This window comes from Cervus elaphus, chromosome 33, assembly GCF_910594005.1.
Source record: "Cervus elaphus chromosome 33, mCerEla1.1, whole genome shotgun sequence".
In the NCBI taxonomy this organism is placed as follows: Eukaryota; Metazoa; Chordata; class Mammalia; order Artiodactyla; family Cervidae; genus Cervus; species Cervus elaphus.
Window position 1 is genome coordinate 14,258,107 of NC_057847.1, and position 24,600 is coordinate 14,282,706.

Genomic DNA, 24,600 nt, shown 5'->3' on the forward strand with positions numbered 1-24,600 from the left:
ATGTATAAGATATCTAGGACCAAATCTAACAGTGTGCAAGACGTATATGGAGAAACATAAAATCACACTGAAGGGTGAAAAAAAATAAGCGGTGTTTGCCCACTATGTTAAATAATTCATCTCTTCTCAGGTTATAATCAAATATGATTACAATGAAAAAAATTCTCCAGGAAGGGTGTCAAGCTGTCCCTTGTTAACATAGAAGAGAAAAGTGTCAAGAATAGGCAAATAATTCTGGAGATGACTGAAGTCAAGAATCTTTACCTACTAATTGTCGCGATATTTAAGTCTATAGAAATACAATTGTATCTTGTTACAAGAATAGTCCTAAAAATCTAATATAGAGAGATCAGAATCAGTATTATGCACAAATATATATAAAGTGATATTAACAGAGATCTGTTAACACAGAGATGGATGGCATCACTGACTTGATGGACATGAGTTTGGGTAAGCTCCGGGATTTGGTGATGGATAGGTAAGCCTGGCATGCTGCAGTCCGTGGGGTTGCAAAGAGTAGGACACGACTGAGTGACTGAACTGAACTGAACTGAATGTGAATGTAAACACATCAGTGGAACTACAAATAAGAGGAAAGACCATCTAGTCATTATGTGGTGCCTGGATAATTGATCATCTATGTTTTAAGAAAAGACACAATTATCTTAAGCTAAAGCAAAGGAATTTTCCAAGTGGATTAAAGCTTTCAATGTGATTTTTTTTCCTTCAAAAATTTAAAAGAAAATATCTTGAGAGTACCTTGGACAACAAGGAGATCAAACCAGTCCATTCAAAAGGAAACCAACCTTGAATATTCATTGGAAGGATTGATGCTGAAGCTGAAACCCTAATACTTTGGCCACCTGATACGAAGAACCAACTCACTGGAAAAGACCCAGGTGCTGGGAAAGGTTGAGGGCAGGAGGAAAAGGGACAGCAGAGGATGAGATGGTTGGATGACATCACTGACTCAATGGACATGAATTTGAGCAAACGCTGGGAGATGGTGAAGGATAGGGAAGCCTGGTGTGCTGTAGTCCATGCGGCTGCAAAGAGTCAGACACCACTTACAGGCTAACTAACAACAATAAGTGAATATCTTTGTGATATCAAATTCTGGAGATTGGTTAGCTCTGAGATAGTTAGATGCAAAAGTTTATGTGGAGAAGCATACAAATCATTTAAATCAAGTTAATATTCTTTTATTCTAGCATTTTAAACGGATATAATCTAATACAAATCATAGTTCAAGCTATGATTTTTTTCATTATATTATTTGCATTTTTTTCTGTATGTTTGAAACATTTAAAATAAAAAAATAAAGAATGTACCAATCTGAGATTGTGTTATGAATAAGAAGAATAATTTTATTGTTTCTATAACTGGGTAATTCTTTTTAACCAGTGAGATATAATTAAGGCCCAAGGTGAAAAGGTAAGTACTGTAGCTTTAAAATAGTCAACTTTAAAAAAATAGAACAAATACATATACATCTTATGACAGCAGCTTTAAGGAAATTATAGCATTGCCCTGTTATCTATCTTTCAGTTATAATATAATCTATAATTATTTATTGACTAGGCACCAGAAATATTGAACATAGGAAAAAGGTAAATGTTTTGAAGGATAGTGTAGCAGATAAAATTGAAATATGAGAAGTACTTAAACAATTCATAGCTTATACATTATATAGGCTGATGTTAACCTGTGAATTGTAACTCTATGAATACATTAATGTTTCTTCTGTCTTTTCACTCAGAAATTTAAGGTGAAATAACATTTTGTTTAGTATAAATTACATGTGCATGATAGGGATGTTAATTTTCTTTTCAACCAATTCTGAAGTGGATCATAAAATCTATGTCATGAATTTTCTCTTTAAAATGTATTTTTCTGGAGCAAAAGAATTAGATCCAAAAATATAGATATTAGATATTTTGGATAAGTGCTATTCAAATCACAGTTTACCACACTCACTTTTAATGCAATCTTAAGTTTTTTCATTTTTATCAACAAAATATTGGTAAGGATAGAAAACAAATCAAATTTTAGGGAAATAATGGTACATTCCAAGGATTCAAATTGTCTTCAAATTGACTGTCAAATAAAAATCTTCACACATAAACATATACATTTCAGATTTACTATCTCACAATTTGTGTGGGTTAGGAGGCCAGCATGGTTTCACTGTGTCCTCTGCTTTTGGTCTCACAAGGCTTAAATCAAGGTTTGGGTGGAACTGGAGTTCTCATCTGGAACTTGAGGTCATCTTCCAAGCTCATTCAGATTATTGACAGAACTCAATCTTTGAAGTTGTAGATCTCATGGAAACTGGGTTCTTCACAGGCAGCAGGAAAATTCTGACTTCTGTCTTGTGAGATGAAGTCTTCTGCAGCCTAATCAAAAGAGCGACTCTCATGCTCAAGTTCTACCCACACTGAAGGGAGAGGGATAATAGAGTGTGCTCACCAGGAGCAGGAATCTTGGGGGCAGTCTCAGAGCCCTGTCTACCACTGGGTGTCTTATGTTTTGATCCTGACTTTTACTAATGCAAATACTGAAGACAAGTAAGCTAATAATCTTGTTTCTTCTCTCTTTGGGTTATTGTGCCTGAGCATTTCAAAGGAATATTTTCTGATAATAACTAGCATGACTCATGGTAGGTATGTTTCTGACCTTCTGAATTAAATTTGGAGCAGCAGATAGCTATATCTTAGCTCTTGTTGTTGCTTAAGGATGGTGAAATTGTTTCTGCATGTAGAGGGGTATAAAATGCTGTGAACCACATTTGTTAACACCAGTAAATCACACAATAAGAATTCGTATTCATTGAAGTAAGATTTGCACTTTTAAATAAAGTGTTTGTTAATTATATTTGAAGAGCAAAATTAGTAAAATAAATGGTATATTGTCTTGCAGAGTTATTAAAAAATGAACTTTACAGTTTTATGGAATATTATGATGAGAAACTTGGGGGGAATTCTTATTGTTAGACTATATGCCACAGAAATTTTATGTTCTTCTCACCTTCTTCCTAAGTGATATTAATTTTTGGTTTTTTAAAAGATGACTATAAAGTAGATTAGTCATGGAAACATGATACCTTTATCATTTTTGTCCCTTATTCTTTGAAGAGCATAGAATGGAAAGTTTTATTTTTTAAACTAGAATTATTTTAAAATGGTAAAGATAAAAAATTACAAACAGATAAATAAAAATTCTGATTTTGTATTCTACCAGTTTCAGGACCTGGTAGATTAATGGAAGAGACTTTAAGGAAGACAGTATAGAAATTCAAATCTACACAGGTGTATGTGGACCCTTTAGGCATGATCATGTAATAGGATAGAAGTACTTTCTATCCTATGTGTATTTCTAATGTGTTAAGAAAGAAAAAAAAATTAGACTTTTGAAGGACAGGGAACTGAGGTATGAACTCTTGTCAGTTTGGGTAGGTTATTACCTCTCATTACATTATTAGACCCATAAAATACAATGAGCTTAAAGTCTTCACACCTATCATCTTGGTGCTGTCCTTTTCTCATTCCTAGGATGGATTAAAATAGGAGTCGGGTGGAGAGGGAGGTGGGAGGGGGGATTGGGATGGGGAATACATGTAAATCCATGGCTGATTCATGTCAATGTATGACAAAAACCACTACAATATTGTAAAGTAATTAGCCTCCAACTAATAAAAATAAATGGAAAAAAATAGCAATTCAGATAAATTCTAGATGCAGTCCTACTGTAAATGCAACTCCTCTTGCATTTAGTGGCCTCTACTGTAGTGCAGGGGGCTTCCCAGGTGGTACAATGCAGGAGATGCAGGTTCAATCCCTGGGTCAGAAGATTCCTTGAAGTAGGAAATGGCAACCCACTCCAGTATTCTTGCTGGGAAAATCCCATGGACAGAGGAGCCTGGTGGGCTACAGTCTGTGGGATCACAAAGAGGTGGACCCGACTGAGCTTGCAACTCACTGTTGTGCAGATTATAATTTTGATGTGAATGCTTCTAATTTTTAACCAGCATTTATACTTAAGCTGACATGATTTTACAAAAGATTTTGGATTTACTTAATTTTCAAATTTTATAGTTTAATGCTTGTAAGCAATGGAAGAAACATCCTTTATCAGTGGTGATACAAAAAAGGAATAGTACATGGAGGGACACTTGGTAATTCTACCCAAGTGAATTCTCAAGTGTTTGAGAAATGCTTGCACCCTGATAAGAATGGAAAATGTTGAGAATTTTAAACACTTTTTATAAAGGATGTTATAGAGTGTGGTTCATTTTTTCTTTTACAGAGATTTAGATATTGATTTTATCTGATGGTTGTATATGTTTTCACTTTGCAGCATTGTACAGAACCTGAATCAGAACTTTACTTTGATACATTTTGTTGTTTAGTTGCTATTTCATGTCTGACTTTTGACGACCCCATGGACTATAGCCCTCCAGGCTCCTCTGTCCATGGGATTTCCCAGGCCAGAATACTGAAGTGGTTTACCATTTTCTTCTCCAGGGATTCTTCCCCACCCAGAGATCAAACGCGAGTCTCCTGCATTGGCAGGCGGATTCTTCACTGCTGAGCCACCTGGGAAGCATTAGTAAAGTTCTTTGTGGTACATTATTGCAGTTAAATATTTTTGTTAATAGGTAATATAGAAGCAACTGTAAACATATTTAGAATCATCTTGATCAAAATAAAGTCAAAGATTTTAAGAAAAACTGTATCACTCACCTCTTACATTATGTTGAAATGACACCAAAGCCATTATCAGAAATATAGTAGGTATTATTTATAGATTTCAGTTTTAAGCAACTGAACTTCGTAACGACGTTTGGTAAATGCATCATGTTTCCAGAAACTAGAAATAATGCCTTAAATTAAACCAAATTCTTTTCAGATATACCAGGCTAACAAGGAGATAGGGAATTAATGTTTGAAATAAAATGAAGATATTAAAATGTGCAAAACTGGTTTCAGTAAAAATTAGAAAAAAAGAATAATAAATTTACAACAAAGCAACTACTTTCCTACATATTGAATAATATCTTCAGCAACCCAAACTAATTGGTCTAAGTAACAAATGGGCTAATAAGTGGTATAAAGATAGAATACAGAAATACAGACAATTGCTTGTGTTCCTTTGAAGTAGTGAGTGGTATTCTTTTTCATCTCCAAAAGGAAATATGCAAGCTATTTATGTCTGATGAATTAATCTGAACTTGAAATTAGTCAAGCTACCCGACCCACCCCACTCCCCCGCCCCCCCGCCCCCCCCCCCCCCGCCCCCGGTTTATTCAGTTGTTAACTGTAAGTGACTGGAGTCAATTTAAGAAAACCCTGGAATTGAAATTAGAGAAGTGGAGGAGTATTAATGATAGTGCAGTGGACTTTGATTGGGGCGAAAGTTCAGAAAAAGAATAGCAAGTCCCTGAATTAAGCACTATAAATAGAATGTTTACATGGGCTTCCCTGTAGTTCAGTCGGTAAAGAATCTGCCTGCAATGCAGGAGACCTGGGTTTGATTCCTGGGTCGGGAAGATCCCCTGGAGAAGGAAATGGCAATCCACTCCAGAATCCTTGCCTGCAGAATCCCATGGACAGAGGAGCCTGATGGGCTACAGTCCACGGGGTCGCAAGAGTCCGAGACGACTTAGCGATTAAACCACCATAAACCACCAATCATTCAGGAACATGAAATCAAGCAAATTATCTATAAGTTAAGCCAGCTTTTAAAATAACAATACAGCTTACTTCTAATGAATTCATTCTCCATTCCACTGCAAGCTCTTTTAGTTATATTTGACAAAGGTTAATCCGACAAAGCAATGCAGTCTCCAATTTTCCTATCTTTATTTTCTGTTGTATTGGGATATCAGTTGACAAAAGATATATAACAAAAAACTTTATATCAAAAATTTTATTAATATCATGAAGAGTAGATATGTTTCTGATTTTGTCTCTCTGGAAAAATGACATCTGAACTGAGACTTGAATGGTGCAAAGGAGCCAATTCTACAAAAATCAGGAAGAAATAGTTAAAAGCAGAGGAAGGAGACAATTCAAAGTTGACAATGAACTGGGAGTCAAGGGCTACATCATGTTGGCTTTTGTGCATCAAAGTTAGGATTCTAAATTTTGTTCTTAGGTAGTGAGACGTGCAACCACTGGAAATTTAATATTTTTCATTGTAAAATACATCATACACACCAAAGAGTGTATCTCCCACTTAAATTAGGAAATAGAATGTTGCCAAATAATATTGAAGCCCACTTATTCCCTTCCCAGTGGGATACCACTCCCCCTCTTTCCACCAGCCTAGAATGTTGCCAAATAATATTGAAGCCCACTTATTCCCTTCCCAGTGGGATACCACTCCCCCTCTTTCCACCAGCCTAAATTTAAAATTTTGCATATCCTAGACTTTCTTCCTAGTTATTAGGTTGGTACAAAAGTAATTGCAGTTTTGTATTGTTGTACTTTGCTGTTTGATATTGGAATATATTCTTAAATAAATGTGGTTATGTTAAACATCATTTTAATGCACATTTATTGCTTTATTATTATTATTATTATTTTGCTGATGACTTATTACTTGCTGTGCATTTTATATTTTAGACTATGGAAATGATGTTAGACAGAAAGCTGATACAAGCAATTTTCTTATTAGAGTTCAAAGTGCGTTGTTAAGCTGTGTAGACACCTTGCAGCATCAACAGCACATTTGGCCCAGGAACTGCTAATGAACATAGAGTGCAGTGGTGGCTTAAGGAGTTTTGCAAAGGAGACAAGAGCCTTGAAGATGAGCAGCACAGTGACTGGCCATCGGAAGTTGACAACAGCTAATTGAGAGCATCATGGAAACTGATTCTCATACAACTACACGTGAAGCTGCTAAAGAACTCCTCATCGACCATTCTACAGTCGTTTGGCATTTGAAACAAATTGGAAAGGTGAAAAAGCTCAATGAGTGGGTGCTTCATGAACTGACTGCAAATCAAAAAATGGTCATTTTGAACTGTCGTCTTCTCTTCTAGGCAACAACAATGAACGATTTCTTCATCAGATTGTGATGTGCAATGAAAAATGGATTTTATGCAACAACCAACGATGACCAGCTCAGTGGTTGGACTGAGAAGAAGCTCCAAAGCACTTCACAAAGCCAAACTTGCACCAAAAAAAAAAAAAAAGGGGTCATGGTCACTCTTTGATGGTTTGTCACTGGTCTGATCCACGACAGTTTTCTAAATCCCAGCTAAACCATCACATCTGAGAAGTATTTTCAGCAAATTGATGAGATGCACCGAAAGCTGTAATGCCTGAAGCTGGCATTGGTCAACAGAAAGGGCCCAGTTTTTTCCCATGACAACTCCTGGCCGCACATCACACAACCAATGCTTCAAAAGTTGAATGAATTGGGCTACGAAATTTTGCCTCATCTGCCATATTCACCTGCTCTCTTGCCAACTGACCCACACTTCTTCAAGCATCTCAACAACTTTTTGCAGGGAAAAAGCTTCTACAAACAACAGGAGGCAGAAAATGCTTTCTAAGAGTTTGTAGAATCTTGAAGCATGGATTTTTATGCTATGGGAATAAATAAACTTATTTTTTGTTGGTTGCAAAAATGTGTTGATTGTAATGGTTCCTATTTTGATTAGTAAATATGTGTTTGAACCTAGTTATAATGATTTAAAATTCATGATCTGAAACTGCAATTACAATTGCACCAGTTTAATATTTCATATTGCTACAATTCATGGTTTAGTTTTACATCTTTTGAACTATAAATATCCAAATCACACTGTGTATATTCTTCTGTAACTTGCTGTTTTAGCTCAACATTGTTGTTGTTCAGTCACTCAGTCATGTCTGACTCTTTGCGACCCTATGGACTGTAACTTGCCAGGCTTCCCTGTCCTTCACCATCTCCTGGAGCTTGCTCAAACTCATGTCTGTTGAGTTGGTGATACCATCCAACCATCTCGTCCTCTGTCATCCCCTTCTCCCCTGCTTGCAATCTTTCCCAGCATCAAGGTCTTTTTCAGTGAGTTGATTCTTCGCATTAGGTAGCCAAAGTATTGGAGCTTCAGCTTCAGCATCAGTCCCTCCAATGAATATTCAGGGCTGATTTCATTTAGGACTGATTGGTTTGATCTCTTTGCAGTCCAAGGGACTCTCAGGAGTCTTCTCTAACACCACAGTTCAAAAGCATCAATTCTTCAGCACTCAATCTTCTTTATGGTCCAACTCTCACATCCATACATGACTACTGGAAAAACCATAACTTTGACTATATGGATCTTTGGCAGTAAAGTGACATCTTTACTTCTTAATACGCTGCCTAGGTTTGTCATAGTTTTTCTTCCAAGGAGCAAGCGTCTTTTTATTTCATGGATGCAGTCACCATCTGCAGTGATTTTGGAGCCCAAGAAAATAAAGTATGTCATTGTTTCCCCATCTATTTGCCATGAAGTGATGGGACCAGATGACATCATCTTAGTTTTTTGCATGTTGAGTAGTTTTAAGCCATCTTTTCCCCTCTCCTCTTTCACCTGCATTAAGAGGCTCTTTAGTTCTTCTTCACTTTCTGCCATAAGGGTGGTGTCATCTGCATATCTGAGGTTATTGATATTTCTCCTGGCAATCTTGATTGGTTTGTGCTTCATTTTGCAGTTTTGTGATCCATGCCATCAGAGGCTTTAGTATAGTCAGTGAAGCAGAAGTAGATGTTTTTCTGGAATTCTTTTGCTTTTTCTATGAACCAGCAGATGTTGACATTTTGATCTCTGGTTCCTCTGCCTTATCTAAATCCAGCTCAAACATTTGGAAGTTCTCGGTCATGTGTTGTTGAAGCCTGGTTTGGAGAATTTTGAGCATTACTTTCCTAGCATGTGAAATGAGTGCAATTGTGTGATAGTTCGAACATTCTTTGACTCTGTATTTTATTTATTTTTCTTGCTGAACAGTCAGTCATTCTATTACTACACCACAATTTATTTATCCTTTATATTATTGACTGAGATTTGATCTGTCCTCTTCCTTTTTTTTTTTTTGCTCTAAAAAATGAAGAAACTATGTGCAATGCTCTGAGTAAACTTGTATATTGACACATACATGTAAGAGTTTTTATATGAATAGAGAATTGTTGGATGTAGGCTATGTGCATTTCCTACTTTAAAAGGAAATACCAATTGTTTTCCTAAGTGAATGTATTAATTTATAAATGTATCAGCAGAGGATCGAGTCTCATTTATCCATATCCTCTTCAACACTTAGTATTGTCAAATTTTAATATTTTAAAAAATGAATCAAGTTAAATATTAACTGCTTGTGGTTTTACATTGGGTTTCTCTGAATGTCAATAAGGTCAAGCACATTTTTTAATGCTTTTTTGGGGGGGATTCATCCTCTTTTCTTAATTTGCAGATGTATATGGTTTTAAGACATATTCTAAATGTGAGGCTTTTTAGTTTTATTTGTTGCAGATATTTTTTCACTCTGTATCTTTTAATTCTGTAAATGATGTCATTTGATGAATATAAATTTTGATTTTAATTATGAACTCTTTATTTTATGATTAAAGCTTTTATAATCTTATTTAAAATATTTTTAATACCCCCTATTATAATATTTATTCTGCTATATTGCCTTCTAAAGCTTTATTATTTTGCCTTTCACACATGTTTACTATGACTGTGAATCAGTTTTAGTGTTTGGCATGAGAATAAAATTGTTTTTTCAGGTGGATATGCAATTATGTGGCTTTTTATTTGGAAGTCTTTATTGAATTTGTTACAATATTGCTTCTGTTTTATGTTTTGTTTTTCTGGCTACATGGCATGTAGGATCTTAGCTCCTTAACCAGGGATGGAACCTGCACTCCCTGCATTGGAAGGCTAAGTCTTAACCACTGGACCATCAGAGAAGTCCCAATTATGTAGCTTTGACTCTTACTCATGGTTGTTTATTTCACTGTGTGTTTTTAGGGTTATGTTTAACTGAAAACCATTGCCACGTTTTCCCATATTTGTTGTAATTCAGTGGTCCACACACTCAATTGTCACTGCTTTGTAGATAATCTCTTATTTCTCACTTTAAAAAAACTTTAATTTTTATTTCAAAATATTAGGTGTATTTTTCCTTTTTTTTTCTTTTGGAGGGAGGCTTGAGATGGTTTCCCAAAAACTCAGAAAGGATTTATTATATATGTTCTGGACAACTCTTGATCATTTTCTTTCTGCAAAGCACTTTCTCTCATTCTGGCTCTCATCTTCTGGTCCTCCACTGACACACGTGTTTAACAGTCCCACTTGATCTTCTATATCTTCTAACCTGTGTTCAAATTTTTCTTCTTTGTCTTTTTGTAAATTCATCTGATTTGAATTCCAGTTTACTAGTTTTTGCTACACATATGACTAATCTAGTTAATATAAACTTTATATATATATAATTTCTAGGTGTATATGTATGTGGCTATTTTCTAATATCCCTTATACTGATAATCTTTTATTCTATTATCTTTTCAACTGCTTTTTATTTCTTATTTATTTTATTTTTGGCTGTGCTGGATATTCGTTGCCGTGCATAGGCTTTCTCTCATTGTGGAGAGTGGGGGCTACTATCTAGATGCAATGCGCAGGCTTCTCATTGAAGTGTCTTCTCTTCTTGTGGAGCATGGTCTCTTGGGTGCCTGAGCTTCAGTAGTTGCTGCATATGGGCTCAGAAGTTGTGGCACACAGGCTTAGTTGCCCTGCGGCATGTGGAATCTTCCCAGACCAGGGATCAAACTGGTATTCTCTGCATTGCAAGGCAGAGTCTTAACCACTAGACCACCAGGGAAGCCCCTTCTTTTTATTTATTTAAGCATATTAATCATATTATTTCATGTTGTTTTTCTCATAATTCCATTATGTGCAGTAATTGTGAGCCTTATTCTGTACTCTGTGGTCTTTGCTAAATCTCACTGATGTTTGTTTATTTCTTTGTGAGTTTAATAATTTTATCTAGTGTGAGTGTATATGGTAGTCAGAATAATGGCCTCCAAACGTGTGCATGCCCTAATTCCCAGAACTTGTGGATATGTTACTTAACACAGCGGAGGGACTTTGCAGATATGATGAACATTATGGCATTTTTTAAGACCCACAGAGCTATACAACACAAAGAATACACTTTAACGTAGTTTGGACTTTAATAACAATGCATAAATATTGATTCATTAATTGTAACAAATATATCCCCCTAATGCATGATGTTAATAACAGAGAAAACTATGTGGGAGTGAGGGGGTAGGTTGGAACTCTGTTCTGTCTGCTCAGTTTTTCTCTAAATTTAAAATTGCTCTACAAAGTCTATTAAGAAAAGAAGGCACAAAAGAGTTGTCAGACTACATCTTCGAGAGTTATTTTTATTCCATGTTTTGCACATAAAAGGAATTTATATTTGCCTTATATAATATTCCACGGTGACTGAAGCATAATTTATTCATTCTTCTGTGTTCTTTTGGAAATGTTTCTAGGATTTTTATTATAAATAGTGATGCTATGAACATTCTTATGTATATCTCCTGGTCTATTTTCCTGGTAAGAGTTTCTCATTGACATATCTCAAAGTTGACTTGCTAGAGTACTAGTTTAATTTATACTTCTGCCAGCAATGTATAAGAAATACTATCTTCATGGCTAACAAACACGTGAAAAGATGCTCAACATCACTCATTATCAGATAAATGCAAATCAAAACCTCAATGAGGTACCATCTCATGCCAGTCAGAATGGCTGCTATCCAAAAGTCTACAAACAATAAATGCTGGAGAGGGTGTGGAGAAAAGGGAACCCTCTTACACTGTTGGTGGGAATGCAAACTAGTACAGCCACTATGGAGAACAGTTTTTTTTTTCTTAAAAAACTGGAAATAGAACTGCCATACGACCCAGAAATCCCACTGCTAGGCATATACACTGAGGAAACCAGAACTGAAAGACACGTGTACCCTAGTGTTCATTGCATCACTGTTTACAATAGCCAGGACATGGAATCAACCTAGATGTTCTTTGGTAGACAAATGGATAAGAGAGCTGTGGTACATATACACAATGGAATATTACTCAAATGTTAAAAAGAATACATTTGAATCAGTTCTAATGAGGTGGATGAAACTGGAGACTATTTTTTTTTTAAATTTTTTTTCCAATTATTTTTATTAGTTGGAGGCTAATTACTTCACAACATTTCAGTGGGTTTTGTCATACATTGACATGAATCAGCCATGGAGTTACATGTGTTCCCCATCCCGATCCCCCCTCCCACCTCCCTCTCCACCCGATTCCTCTGGGTCTTCCCAGTGCACCAGGCCCGAGCACTTGTCTCATGCATCCCACCTGGGCTGGTGATCTGTTTCACCATAGATAGTATACATGCTGTTCTCTCAAAACATCCCACCCTCGCCTTCTCCCACAGAGTCCAAAAGTCTGTTCTGTATATCTGTGTCTCTTTTTCTGTTTTGTGTATAGGGTTATCATTACCATCTTTCTAAATTCCATATATATGTGCTAGTATGCTGTAATGTTCTTTATCTTTCTGGCTTACTTCACTCTGCATAATGGGCTCCAGTTTCATCCATCTCATTAGGACTGGTTCAAATGAATTCTTTTTAATGGCTGAGTAATATTCCATGATGTATATGTACCACAGCTTCCTTATCCATTTATCTGCTGATGGGCATCTAGGTTGCTTCCATGTCCTGGCTATTATAAACAGTGCTGTGATGAACATTGGGGTGCACGTGTCTCTTTCAGATCTGGTTTCCTCAGTGTGTATGCCCAGAAGTGGTATTGCTGGGTTATATGGCAGTTCTATTTAAACTGGAGCCTATTATACAGAGTGAAGTAAGTCAGAAAGCAAAACACCAATACAGTATGTTAACACATATATATGGAATTTAGAAAGATGGTAACAATGACCCTATATGTGAGACAGCTAAAGGGACACAGATGTAAAGAACAGACTTTTGGACTCTGTGGGAGAAGGTGAGGGTAGGATGATTTGAGAGAATAGCATTGAAACCTGAATATTATCATATATGAAATAGATTGCTGGTCCAGGTTCAATGCATGAGACAGGGTGCTCGGGGCTGGTACACTGGGATGACCCTGAGGGATGGGATGGAGAGGATGGTGGGAGTGGGGTTCAGGATGGGGAACATATGTACACCCATGGCTGATTCATGTCAATGTATGGCAAAACCACCACAATATTGTAAAGTAATTAGCTTCCAATTAAATACATTAAAAAAAGAAATACTTTCTTCAGTTCCTGTAATGTTATCTTAGTTTTTGACAGTCAAATGATGAAAATGGTTTTTCTATGTTCCATTTCCCTATTCACTATGAAGATGACAATCTATATATATATATATATATATATTTATCAATATGTGAGTTTCCCTCTTCTTTAGAATGACTATTCATGTCTTTAACTAGATAGACTTAACAAATATCCTTTTACTTAATATATTCTTAATGCTATTTTTTTGCATTCATTGTAAATATCTTATCCCTTTTCTTAGTTTTTAAGTCTTTAATAGTTCTTAATTTAGAAGTACAGAACAGACTTTTGAATTCTGTGGGAGAAGGTGAGGGTGGGATGTTTCGAAAGAACAGCATGTATATTATCTATGGTGAAACAGGTCACCAGCCCAGGTGGGATGCATGAGATAAGTGCTCGGGCCTGGTGCACTGGGAAGACCCAGAGGAATCGGGTGGAGAGGGAGGTGGGAGGGGGGATCAGGATGGGGAATACGTGTAAATCTATTGCTGATTCATGTCAATGTATGACAAAACGCACTGAAATGTTGTGAAGTAATTAGCCTCCAACTAATAAAAAAATAAATAAATAAATAAATTTATATATCATTTCTTTTAGAGTGAATACTCCTTTCTGTCATATTTAAGAAATATCTCCCTACCACAAAGCCAGAGAGATATTTCTCACTAATAGTTTTAAAGTTTTGTTTCTGGCATAGTCATTCCTCAGTATCTGCAGAGAATTGGTTCCATGACCCCCTTGGATACAAAAAATACAAGGATGCTCAAGTCTTTTATGTAAAATGAAGTAGTATACTCAGTCCACTTTATTTATGGGTTCTGCATTGGTGCACATAGAGGGTCAACTGAATAAGTAATTGATTCATCTGGATTTTTTTTTTTTGTATATGAGGTAAGGACACAATTTTATTTTTTCCCCTTATTTGTTTTTAATCTCATTTAGAATAGATCCTTCATCACTAAGTTGTAGATTATCTCATTATATATAAATTTCCATATATTCTTATGTCTGCTTTATTGCATTGTTCAATTTGCCTATGTCTGAAGTAGTACTACAGTGTTTTTATTACTATAATTTTAAAAGAACACCCAAATCCTATCAGGGTAATTCCTCCTCTATGCTTTTCTTCAAAAATATTCAGCTATCCTTGGTCTTTGCATGTCCATGTAATTTAAAAATCATTTTTTCAGTTCCTGTCAAAAAATATCCTTTGAGATTTGCACTGAAATTGCATTGTGGCTATAGATGAGTCTGGGGGGAATTGACAACTTTACAGTGTTAAGTATACCCATCTACGAAGACTGCATATCTTTCTTGGATTTTATTCAGTTTAGATTTTTCCCACAGAACTTATAAACATGGTTTGTTAGACTTATCCATCAGTATTTGATCTTACTGCAAATGAGGTTTTATTTTTGTCTGCTAGATGATTTTTGCTTGTATTAAGAGATGCAATTGATTTTTGTATTTTGATCATATGTCTAGTAGTTTTGCTGAATTCTGTATGCACTCTATTATGTGTAAGTATGAAGGAAGGAGTGTGCTAGAAAGGGGAGCATAGTAGAGGTGACTCAGCCTGTTTTCTTGAAAAAGATTCTTCTGAGGTAAGACTTTTAAAAACATTTTTTAAATTCTAAAATGTGAACAGGCTTCCAAAAAGTGACTGTATTATATCACTTCACTCTATGGAAATAATGATTCTTTGCAGTGTATTCTAATGCTCACTCTTTTTCTCTCCCTTTGTACTCGTTTTGTGTATATATTGGTTGTTACTAAACTGGGATAACAATTTACATATTATTTTATTTCAAGTAGCTATTTTGGACTGTTAAAATATCAAATTGATATACATTTTTATTATGACTCTAAACTTTAATCTGTTCCCTCATTCAAAAGTGCTGTAGTTTAAGGATCATAAGTTTTACTATGATCCATAATATGATTCATCGTAAGTCTTCAATCATCTACTCTAGTTTGTACTTACCCTACTAAAAAGGGAGAATGCTTTGGACAACTGCACCAGTTTCCCTCTCTGAACTGATGTGTTAGACACAGCTTCCCACAATATTATGAATAATTTTATTCCATGGCAAAACGCTTATTTTCATGCTATGTTCAGATTCACCTTGCCACAAATGACAAAAAGAGAGTTATCTTAATTCAGTCTCAGCCTTTACTGAACATGCCTTTTGGTGCTAGTAATTCCCATGCATTTATTACTCATCTGATTTGCATCTACTGTAACTAAACTGCTTCATGGTACCCTAATAGTTTTCTTTTTCATTAACAGTTCCTCTTTTCAAAACTAGATTTATCTCACTATAGCATTTCTGTTTTCTACCTTGTATTTTATATCTGTACTTTTCCTGCTTCAATCTTATTTTTTTAATCTGGTTTGATATTTTTGATATTGCTTTGTTTATAACCTAATGTGAGTTTGCTTTTGTTTAAATTGGACATAAATTTTAAAAGATCTTCAAAAATAAAAAGCACCAAAATGTATTACTTTAATCATTCCCAAATTACCATGATAATGAATTTTCTCAAACTGATTTTTGAATACAAAACATTAAAAGTATTAATAGTGGAATGATAATCAAATTTTTTTCTGTATTGAGGCACTTAGATAAGATCATAATTCTTTTTCATAAAAAAGAGATATTTTGGAGGGGAGGAGCTAAGATGGTGGAGGAATAGGACACGGAGACCACTTTCTCCACTACAAATTCATAGAAAGAACATTTGAATGCTGAGCAAACTCCACAAAACAACTTCTGATCACTAGCAGAGGACATCAGGCGCCCAGAAAAGCAGCCCGTTGTCTTTGAAAGGAGGTAGGACAAAATATAAAAGATAAAAAGAGAGACAAAAGAGTTAGGGATGGAGACCCGTCCCGGGAAGGGAGTCCTAATAGAGAAAGTTTCCAAACACCAGGAAACCCTCTCACTGGAGGGTCTGGGGGAAGTTTTCAAATCTTGGAGGGCAATGTAACTGGGAGGAAAAATAAATAAAACCCACAGATCACATGCCTAAAAGCAACTCCCAGCAGTAAAGTACCCCAGACACTCGCATCCGCCACCAGCAAGTGGGGGCTGAACGGAGAGGAGCGGGCGGCATTGCTTAGGGTAAGGACCGGGCCTGAATGCCCTGAGGGCAATCGGAGGGAGCTAACGTGAGACAGCAACTTAAACTGTAGGATAGCAAGAGAGAGAAAGAAAATTAACCGGCGAAAAGCCCTAACCGAAGACACTGCTGGCCCATTCCAGAACAAAGGAAGGACTAAGCAATTCCAGAGAAGAGCTAGCCTGCGGTGGACCAGCCCATCCCCTGCCAGAGGCAGGAGGTGGGGGGGGGGGAAGGGGCAAACTCGGCCCCAGAGAAGGCATCCCCTACCAAACTGCAAACAGGCTCCCAGTTTCTAACCAAAGACTTCCTGATATTCTGGATGGTTGACATCTGTGAGGAGGGTCACAGCTAGAGACCAGCTCCCTAGAAGAGACATAAGGTGCACCGGACTGGCGTTTATGGAAACTGAGGCTGGGACCGCGGAGGGGATGAGGCGCACCGCACCTGGGGAGAGTGCGCCAATCAAGATCCTGGCTGCCTGAGCTGCTTGGGCCGGGGAAGGCACAAAACTCAGGCCTAACGGAGTCTGCATCTTTGTGGAGTACCCAAAAACCTGAACCTGAGCGGCTTAGGCCTGAGTGCATGCAACTCAGGACCCACTCCCTGTAGAGCAGCCTGGAGCCTGAGCAGTGTAGACGGGGAAAGCACACACGCCGCAAGCGGGGGCAAACCCAGTGTGGCCAGAACACTGCGAGTGCTCCCCACACAGGCCAGTGACATTTGTCTGCAGGGCCCCTCCCTCCCCACAGCACGACTGAACAAGCGAACCTAAACAAGAGACCACCTCCGCCCACTTGTGTCAGGGCGGAAATTAGACACTGAAGAGACCTGCAAACAGAAGCCAAACAAACAAAGGGAACCACTTTAGAAGTGACAGGTGCAACGGATTAAAATCCCTGTAGTTAATACCGACTACACTGGAAGGGGCCTATAGATATTGAGAAGTGTAAGCTGGAACAAAGAACTATCTGAAACTGAACCGAACCCACACTTCCCACAACAGCTCCAGAGAAATTCCTAGATATATTTTTACTGTTATTATTATTTTTTTAATTAAAATTTTATTTATTTTTATTTTTTAAAAAAGTCCTCTATTACTCCTCTATTACTCCTTAATTTTCATTTTCATAACCCACTATAACCTTGCAAAAAAATAGATCCTATTTTTAAAGCAAACTTCAGATATATTTCTTAAAATTTTTTGTGTTTTTATTTTTGTTTTTAATATTGTCTTTTTAAGAGTCTAACCTCTTCTCTAGATTTTTAATCTTTGTTTTTCAGTATTTGATATCAATTTTGGACATTTAAGAATCCAATATTCAGTACCCATTTTTACTCAGGAGTATGATGATTACTCTCTCCCCCTTTTGACTAGCCTTTTTCTCCCCCAGATCACCTCTATTTCCTCCCTCCCCCTTCTCTTCTCAATCCAATTCTGTGATTCTCTGTGGGTGTTCTGGGCTATGGGGAACACTTAGGGAACAGAGTACTGCATAGATCTGTCTCTCTCCTCTTGAGTCCCCATTTTCACCTCCTGCTCATCTCTATCTGCTTCCTCCCTCTCCTCTTCTTCATGTAACTCTGTGAACCTCTCTGGGTGTCCCTCACTGTGGAGAATCTTTCACCATTAACCTAGAAGTTTTATTATCAGTGCTGTATAGTTGGAGAAGTCTTGAGGCTACAGGAAGAATAAGACTGAAATCCAAATGCAGGAGCCTTAAGCCCAAAACCTGAGAACACCAGAGAACTCCTGACTACAGGGAACATTAAGTAATAAGAGATCATCCAAAAGCCTCCATACTTACACTGAAACCAACCACCACCCAAGAGCCAATAAGTTTCAGAGCAAGACATACCACACAAATTCTCCAGCAATGCAGGAACATAGCCCTGAGCGTCAACATACAGGCTGCCCAAAGTCACACCAAACACATAAACCCATCTCAAAACTCACTACTGGACACTCTATTGCACTCCAGAGAGAAGAAATCCAGCTCCATGCACCAGAACACTGATGCAAGCTTCCCTAACCAGGAAACCTTGACAAGCCAATGGTCCAATTGCACCCACTGGGAAAAACCTCCACAATAAAAAGGAACCACAAACTACCAGAATACAAAAAGGGCACCCCAAACACAGCAATCTAAATGAGATTAGAATGCAGAGAAATACCCAGCAGGTAAAGGAACATGAAAAATGCCCACCAAGCCAAACAAAACAGGAGGAGATAGGAAATCTACCTGAAAAAGAATTTAGAATAATGATAATAAAAATGATCCAAAATCTTGAAAACAAAATGGAGTTACAGATAAATAGCCTGGAGACAAGGATTGAGAAGATGCAAGAAATGTTTAACAAGGACCTCGAAGAAATAAAAAAGACTCAATTAAAAATGAATAATGCAATAAATGAGATCAAAAACACTCTGGAGGGAACCAACAGTGGAATAACAGGGGCAGAAGATAGGATAAGTGAGGTAGAAGATAAAATGGTGGAAATAAATGAAGCAGAGAGGAAAAAAGAAAAAAGAATCAAAAGAAATGAGGACAACCTCGGAGACCTCTGGGACAATGTGAAATGCCCCAACATTCGAATCATAGGAGTTCCAGAAGAAGAAGACAAAAAGAAAGGCCATGAGAAAATACTCGAGGAGATAATAGCTGAAAACTTCCCCAAAATGGGGAAGGAAATAGTTACACAGGTCCAAGAAACCCAGAGAGTCCCAAACAGGATAAACCCAAGGTGAAACACCCCAAGACACATATTAATCAAATTAACAAAGATCAAACAATAAGAACAAATATTAAAAGCAGCAAGGGAGAAACAACAAATAACACACAAAGGGATTCCCATAAGGATAACAGCGGATCTATCAATAGATACTCTTCAGGCCAGAAGGGAATGGCAGGTCATACTTAAAGTAATGAAAGAGAATAACCTACAACCCAGATTACTGTACCCAGCAAGGATCTCATTCAGATATGAAGGAGAATTCAAAAGCTTTACAGACAATCAAAAGCTGAGAGATTTCAGCACCACCAAACCAGATCTCCAACAAATGCTAAAGGATCTTCTCTAGACAGGAAACACAGAAAGGTGTATAAACGCGAACCCAAAACAACAAAGTAAATGGCAATGGGACCATACCTATCAATAATTACCTTAAATGTAAACGGGTTGAATGCCCCAACCAAAAGACAAAGGCTGGCTGAATGGATACAAAAATCAACAAGAGACCCACCTGAAAACAAGGGGCACATACAGACTGAAAGTGAAGGGCTGGAAAAAAGTATTTCACACAAATGGAGACCAAAAGAAAGCAGGAGTTGCAATACTCATATCAGATAAAATAGACTTTCAAATAAAGGCTGTGAAAAGAGACAAAGAAGGACATTACATAATGATCAAAGGATCAATCCAAGAAGAAGATATAACAATTATAAATATATATGCACTCAACATAGGAGCACCACAATATGTAAGGCAAATGCTAACAAGTAGGAAAGGGGAAATTTACAATAACACAATAATAGTGGGAGACTTTAATACCCCACTCACACCTATGGATAGATCAACTAAACAGAAAATTAATAAGGAAACACAAACTTTAAATGACACAATGGACCAGCTAGACCTAATTGATATCTATAGGACATTTCACCCTGAAAGAATCAATTTCACCTTTTTCTCAAGTGCACACGGAACCTTCTCCAGAATAGATCACATCCTGGGCCATAAATCTAGCCTTGGTAAATTCAAAAAAACTGAAATCATTCCAATCATCATTTCTGACCACAAAGCAGTAAGATTAGATCTCAATTACAGGAAAAAAAACTATTAAAAATTCCAACATATGGAGGCTAAATAACACGCTTCTGAATAACCAACAAATCATAGAAGAAATCAAAAAAGAAATCAAAATATGCATAGAAACGAATGAAAATGAAAACACAACAACCCAAAACCTATGGGACACTGTAAAAGCAGTGCTAAGGGGAAGGTTCATAGCATTACAGGCTTACCTCAAGAAACAAGAAAAAAGTCAAATAAATAACCTAACTCTACACCTAAGGCAACTAGAGAAAGAAGAAATGAAGAACCCCAGGGTAAGTAGAAGGAAAGAAATCTTAAAAATTAGGGCAGAAATAAATGCAAAAGAAACAAGAGAGACCATAGCAAAAATCAACAAAGCTAAAAGCTGGTTTTTTGAAAAGATAAATAAAATTGACAAACCATTAGCAAGACTCATTAAGAGAGAAAGGGAGAAGAACCAAATCAACAAAATTAGAAATGAAAATGGAGAAATCACAACGAACACTGAAATACAAAGGATCATAAGAGACTACTACCAGCAGCTCTATGCCAATAAAATGGACAACTTGGATGAAATGGACAAATTCTTAAAAAAGTATAACCTTCCAAAACTGAACCAGGAAGAAATAGATCTTAACAGACCCATCACAAGCACGGAAATAGAAACTAATCAGAAATCTTCCAACAAACAAAAGCCCAGGACCAGACGGCTTCACAGCTGAATTCTACCAAAAATTTAGGGAAGAGCTAACACCTATCTTACTCAAACTCTTCCAGAAAATTGCAGAAGAAGGCAAACTTTCAAACTCATTCTATGAGGATACCATCACCCTAACACCACAACCAGACAAAGATGCCACAGAAAAGGAAAACTACAGGCCAATATCACTGATGAACATAGATGCAAAAATCCTTAACAAAATTCTAGCAAACAGAATCCAACAACATATTAAAAAGATCACACATTATGACCAAGTGGGCTTTATCCCAGGAATGCAAGGATTCTTTAATATCCACAAATCAATCAATATAATACACCACATTAACAAATTGAAAGATAAAAACCATATGATTATCTCAATAGATGCAGAGAAAGCCTTTGACAAAATTCAACATCCTTTTATGATAAAAACTCTCCAGAAAGCAGGAATAGGAGGAACCTACCTCAACATAAGAAAAGCTATATATGACAAACCCACAGCAAGCATTACCCTCAATGGTGAAAAACTGAAAGCATTTCCCCTAAAATAGAACAAGACAAGGGTGCCCACTCTCACCACTACTTTTCAACATAGTTTTGGAATTATTGGCCACAGCAATCAGAGCAGAAAAGGAAATAAAAGGAATCCAGATAGGAAAAGAAGAAGTGAAACTCTCACTGTTTGCAGATGACATGATCCTCTACATAGAAAACCCTAAAGGCTCTATCAGAAAACTACTAGAGCTAATCAATGATTATAGGAAAGTTGCAGGATATAAAATTAACACACAGACACCCCTTGCATTCCTATACACTAACAATGAGAAAACAGAAAGAGAAATTAAGGAAACAATACCATTAACCATTGCAACAAAAAGAATAAAATACTTAGGAGTATATCTACCTAAATAAACAAAAGACCTCCAACTAATAAAAATAATTGGAAAAAAAGCAAATAAAATAAAATAAAAAGCAGAGATATCACTTTGCCAACAACAACAAATTAAAAATTATCTATGTTTTTATTTAAAAATATATGTAGACTTTTATTGTAAATGACATTGTTTCCTTTTTTCCTGGCAAATGTCAAGAAGTTTTTAGAGAAATTTAGAGAAAGATGAGTTATTTATTCATGTGAGACATTTTAATTTGTTTTAGTGATATCTTCAATTCCTGATTTATGAAAGGCTTGAATGATTTTTTATTACTTTTCTTATCAGATAGTAATCAATTAAATACAGAAATCAAAAGTTCAGGTCAAGTTAAATGATTTCATGGTCATAGAGAAATAGCACTTTTTCTAATTTTCAAGAGTTCAAATCAATGCATTATTTCTTTTATCAGTACTACTTTTTTTTTCATTTATTTTTATTAGTTGGAGGCTAATTACTTTACAATATTGTAGTGGTTTTTGCCATACATTGACATGAATCAGCCATGGATTTACATGTGTTCCCCATCCCGTTCCCCCCTCCCGCCTCCCTCCCCACCCCATCCCTCTGGGTCTTCCCAGTGCACCAGGCCTGAGCACTTGTCTCATGCATCCAACCTGGGCTGGTGGTCTGTTTCACCCTTGATAGTATACTTGTTTCAATGCTATTCTCTCAGAACATCCCACCCTCGCCTTCTCCCACAGAGTGCCAAAGTCTGTTCTGTACATCTGTGTCTCTTTTTCTGTTTTGCATATTGGGTTATTGTTACCATCTTTTAAAATTCCATATATATGTGTTAGTATACTGTATTGGTCTTTATCTTTCTGGCTTACTTCACTCTGTATAATGGGCTCCAGTTTCATCCATCTCATTAGAACTGATTCAAATGAATTCTTTTTAATGGCTGAGTAATATTCCATGGTGTATATGTACCACAGCTTCCTTATCCATTTATCTGCTGATGGGCATCTAGGTTGCTTCCATGTACTGGCTATTATAAACAGTGCTGAGATGAACATTGGGGTGCACGTGTCTCTTTCAGATCTAGTTTCCTCGGTGTGTATGCCCAGGAGTGGGATTGCTGGGTCATATGGCAGTTCTATTTCCAGTTTTTTAAGGAATCTTTTATATATATTTACCACTGTATTTTCCAGGACTTCCTTTTCAGAAATAGACATTAATTTTTTCTTTGACTAATGTATAAATTTATAATTTTGAATGTTTATTATTCTTGACCAGTTATTAAATTTTCATGACTTCTCTTATAAACATAAATCATTTAGAAATTCATTCTTTTAAATTTTAATTATATAATATTTGATAGATGATATTTCTCTATTTTCATCATAGTCAAGATCTAACCATATTAAAAATAAAATATACCTTTATATTTCCTACTTCTTACAAATTAAATATGTGATTCTGAAAGATTTTAATATCAGAAAATATTTTTTTTTAATGAATTAATATTTCAGTTTTTTCTGAGCAAGAAATTTCAGTCAGGTATTACCTTAATCATATTGCCCTAACTATTAAACTATCTTCAAAGTTTATAGTGATACTTAAGGGACCATTGGCTTAAAACGATGCGTCCTCTCACACTTGCAGCTGTGTGCAATTGTGCTGAGTGCTGTGCTTCTGGCTGTAAATGTGAATCAGCCAGGGAAGCTCTGCTCCAAATGTCTTTTTGGTTCTCAAAATGCAGGGAAAGGGCCACCTGGGGCCATTTTTTGTTATTGTTGGAAAGGATGAGCAGAAATGGCTTAAACCTTGGGCTGGAAACTGATACTGTCACTTCTGCTTATATTCCAATGACCAAATCAAGTCATGTGATCAAGTCCAATATCAATAAAATGGGAAAATGTATTTTTTCCAGGGAAGTTTAAGATGAAGAGTAATATTTGCTAATATCATTGAATTTACCATACTGCCCCTCTGCTGTTAATTGGTAGCTCCATTATTTAAAATGTAGCTAAAATACGTATTACCACTGTATTTTTCCCTTCCGTTTAAGAAATAGATATTAATTTATTCTTTGATTTAATATATTAAATGATATATAATATGCTAAATGATATATTAAATGATACTTAATATATTAAATGATATTGTGACCAACTATATATTCACAAAAAATACTTTTATTTGAATTTCTTTGTGTTGATTCTTGGCACAAATATTTTGCTTTTCCTGAAATCATGTTCACCAGAATTTTCTCACTAAAATGTATACAACACATTTTTAACCTCCATCAGTCTAAATTTACAGCTTGATCTGAGCTTTGTGCAGAGATTAAAGTTGTCATGAAGATAAGATAAAGCTGTCAGTGCTTTGTAAACACAGTGGGAAAGGAATTAATTTTCTAACATTTTATAGGTCATATAATTTCTGTTTTGGTCTGAAATATGATATTATTTGCTGGAAAAATTATAGACTCAATCACATATACATTGCTTACTCAATTCAAGTTCAAGTTCTTTAACAGTTTTGCGTTGACAAAATATTTCATCACCTTGTAATTTTAGTGTGAATTCAGTCGTATATAACAGTATCACCAGTTCTCCCTCTGGCCAAATCCTAAAACTTATACAATACTGCTGTGCAAAAAAGAACAACATTTCTTTCTTTTTTTCCATTTTCAATGATAGGATAAATTACTATTTGAAAATGGAAAATGATAGTGTTTAATAGGA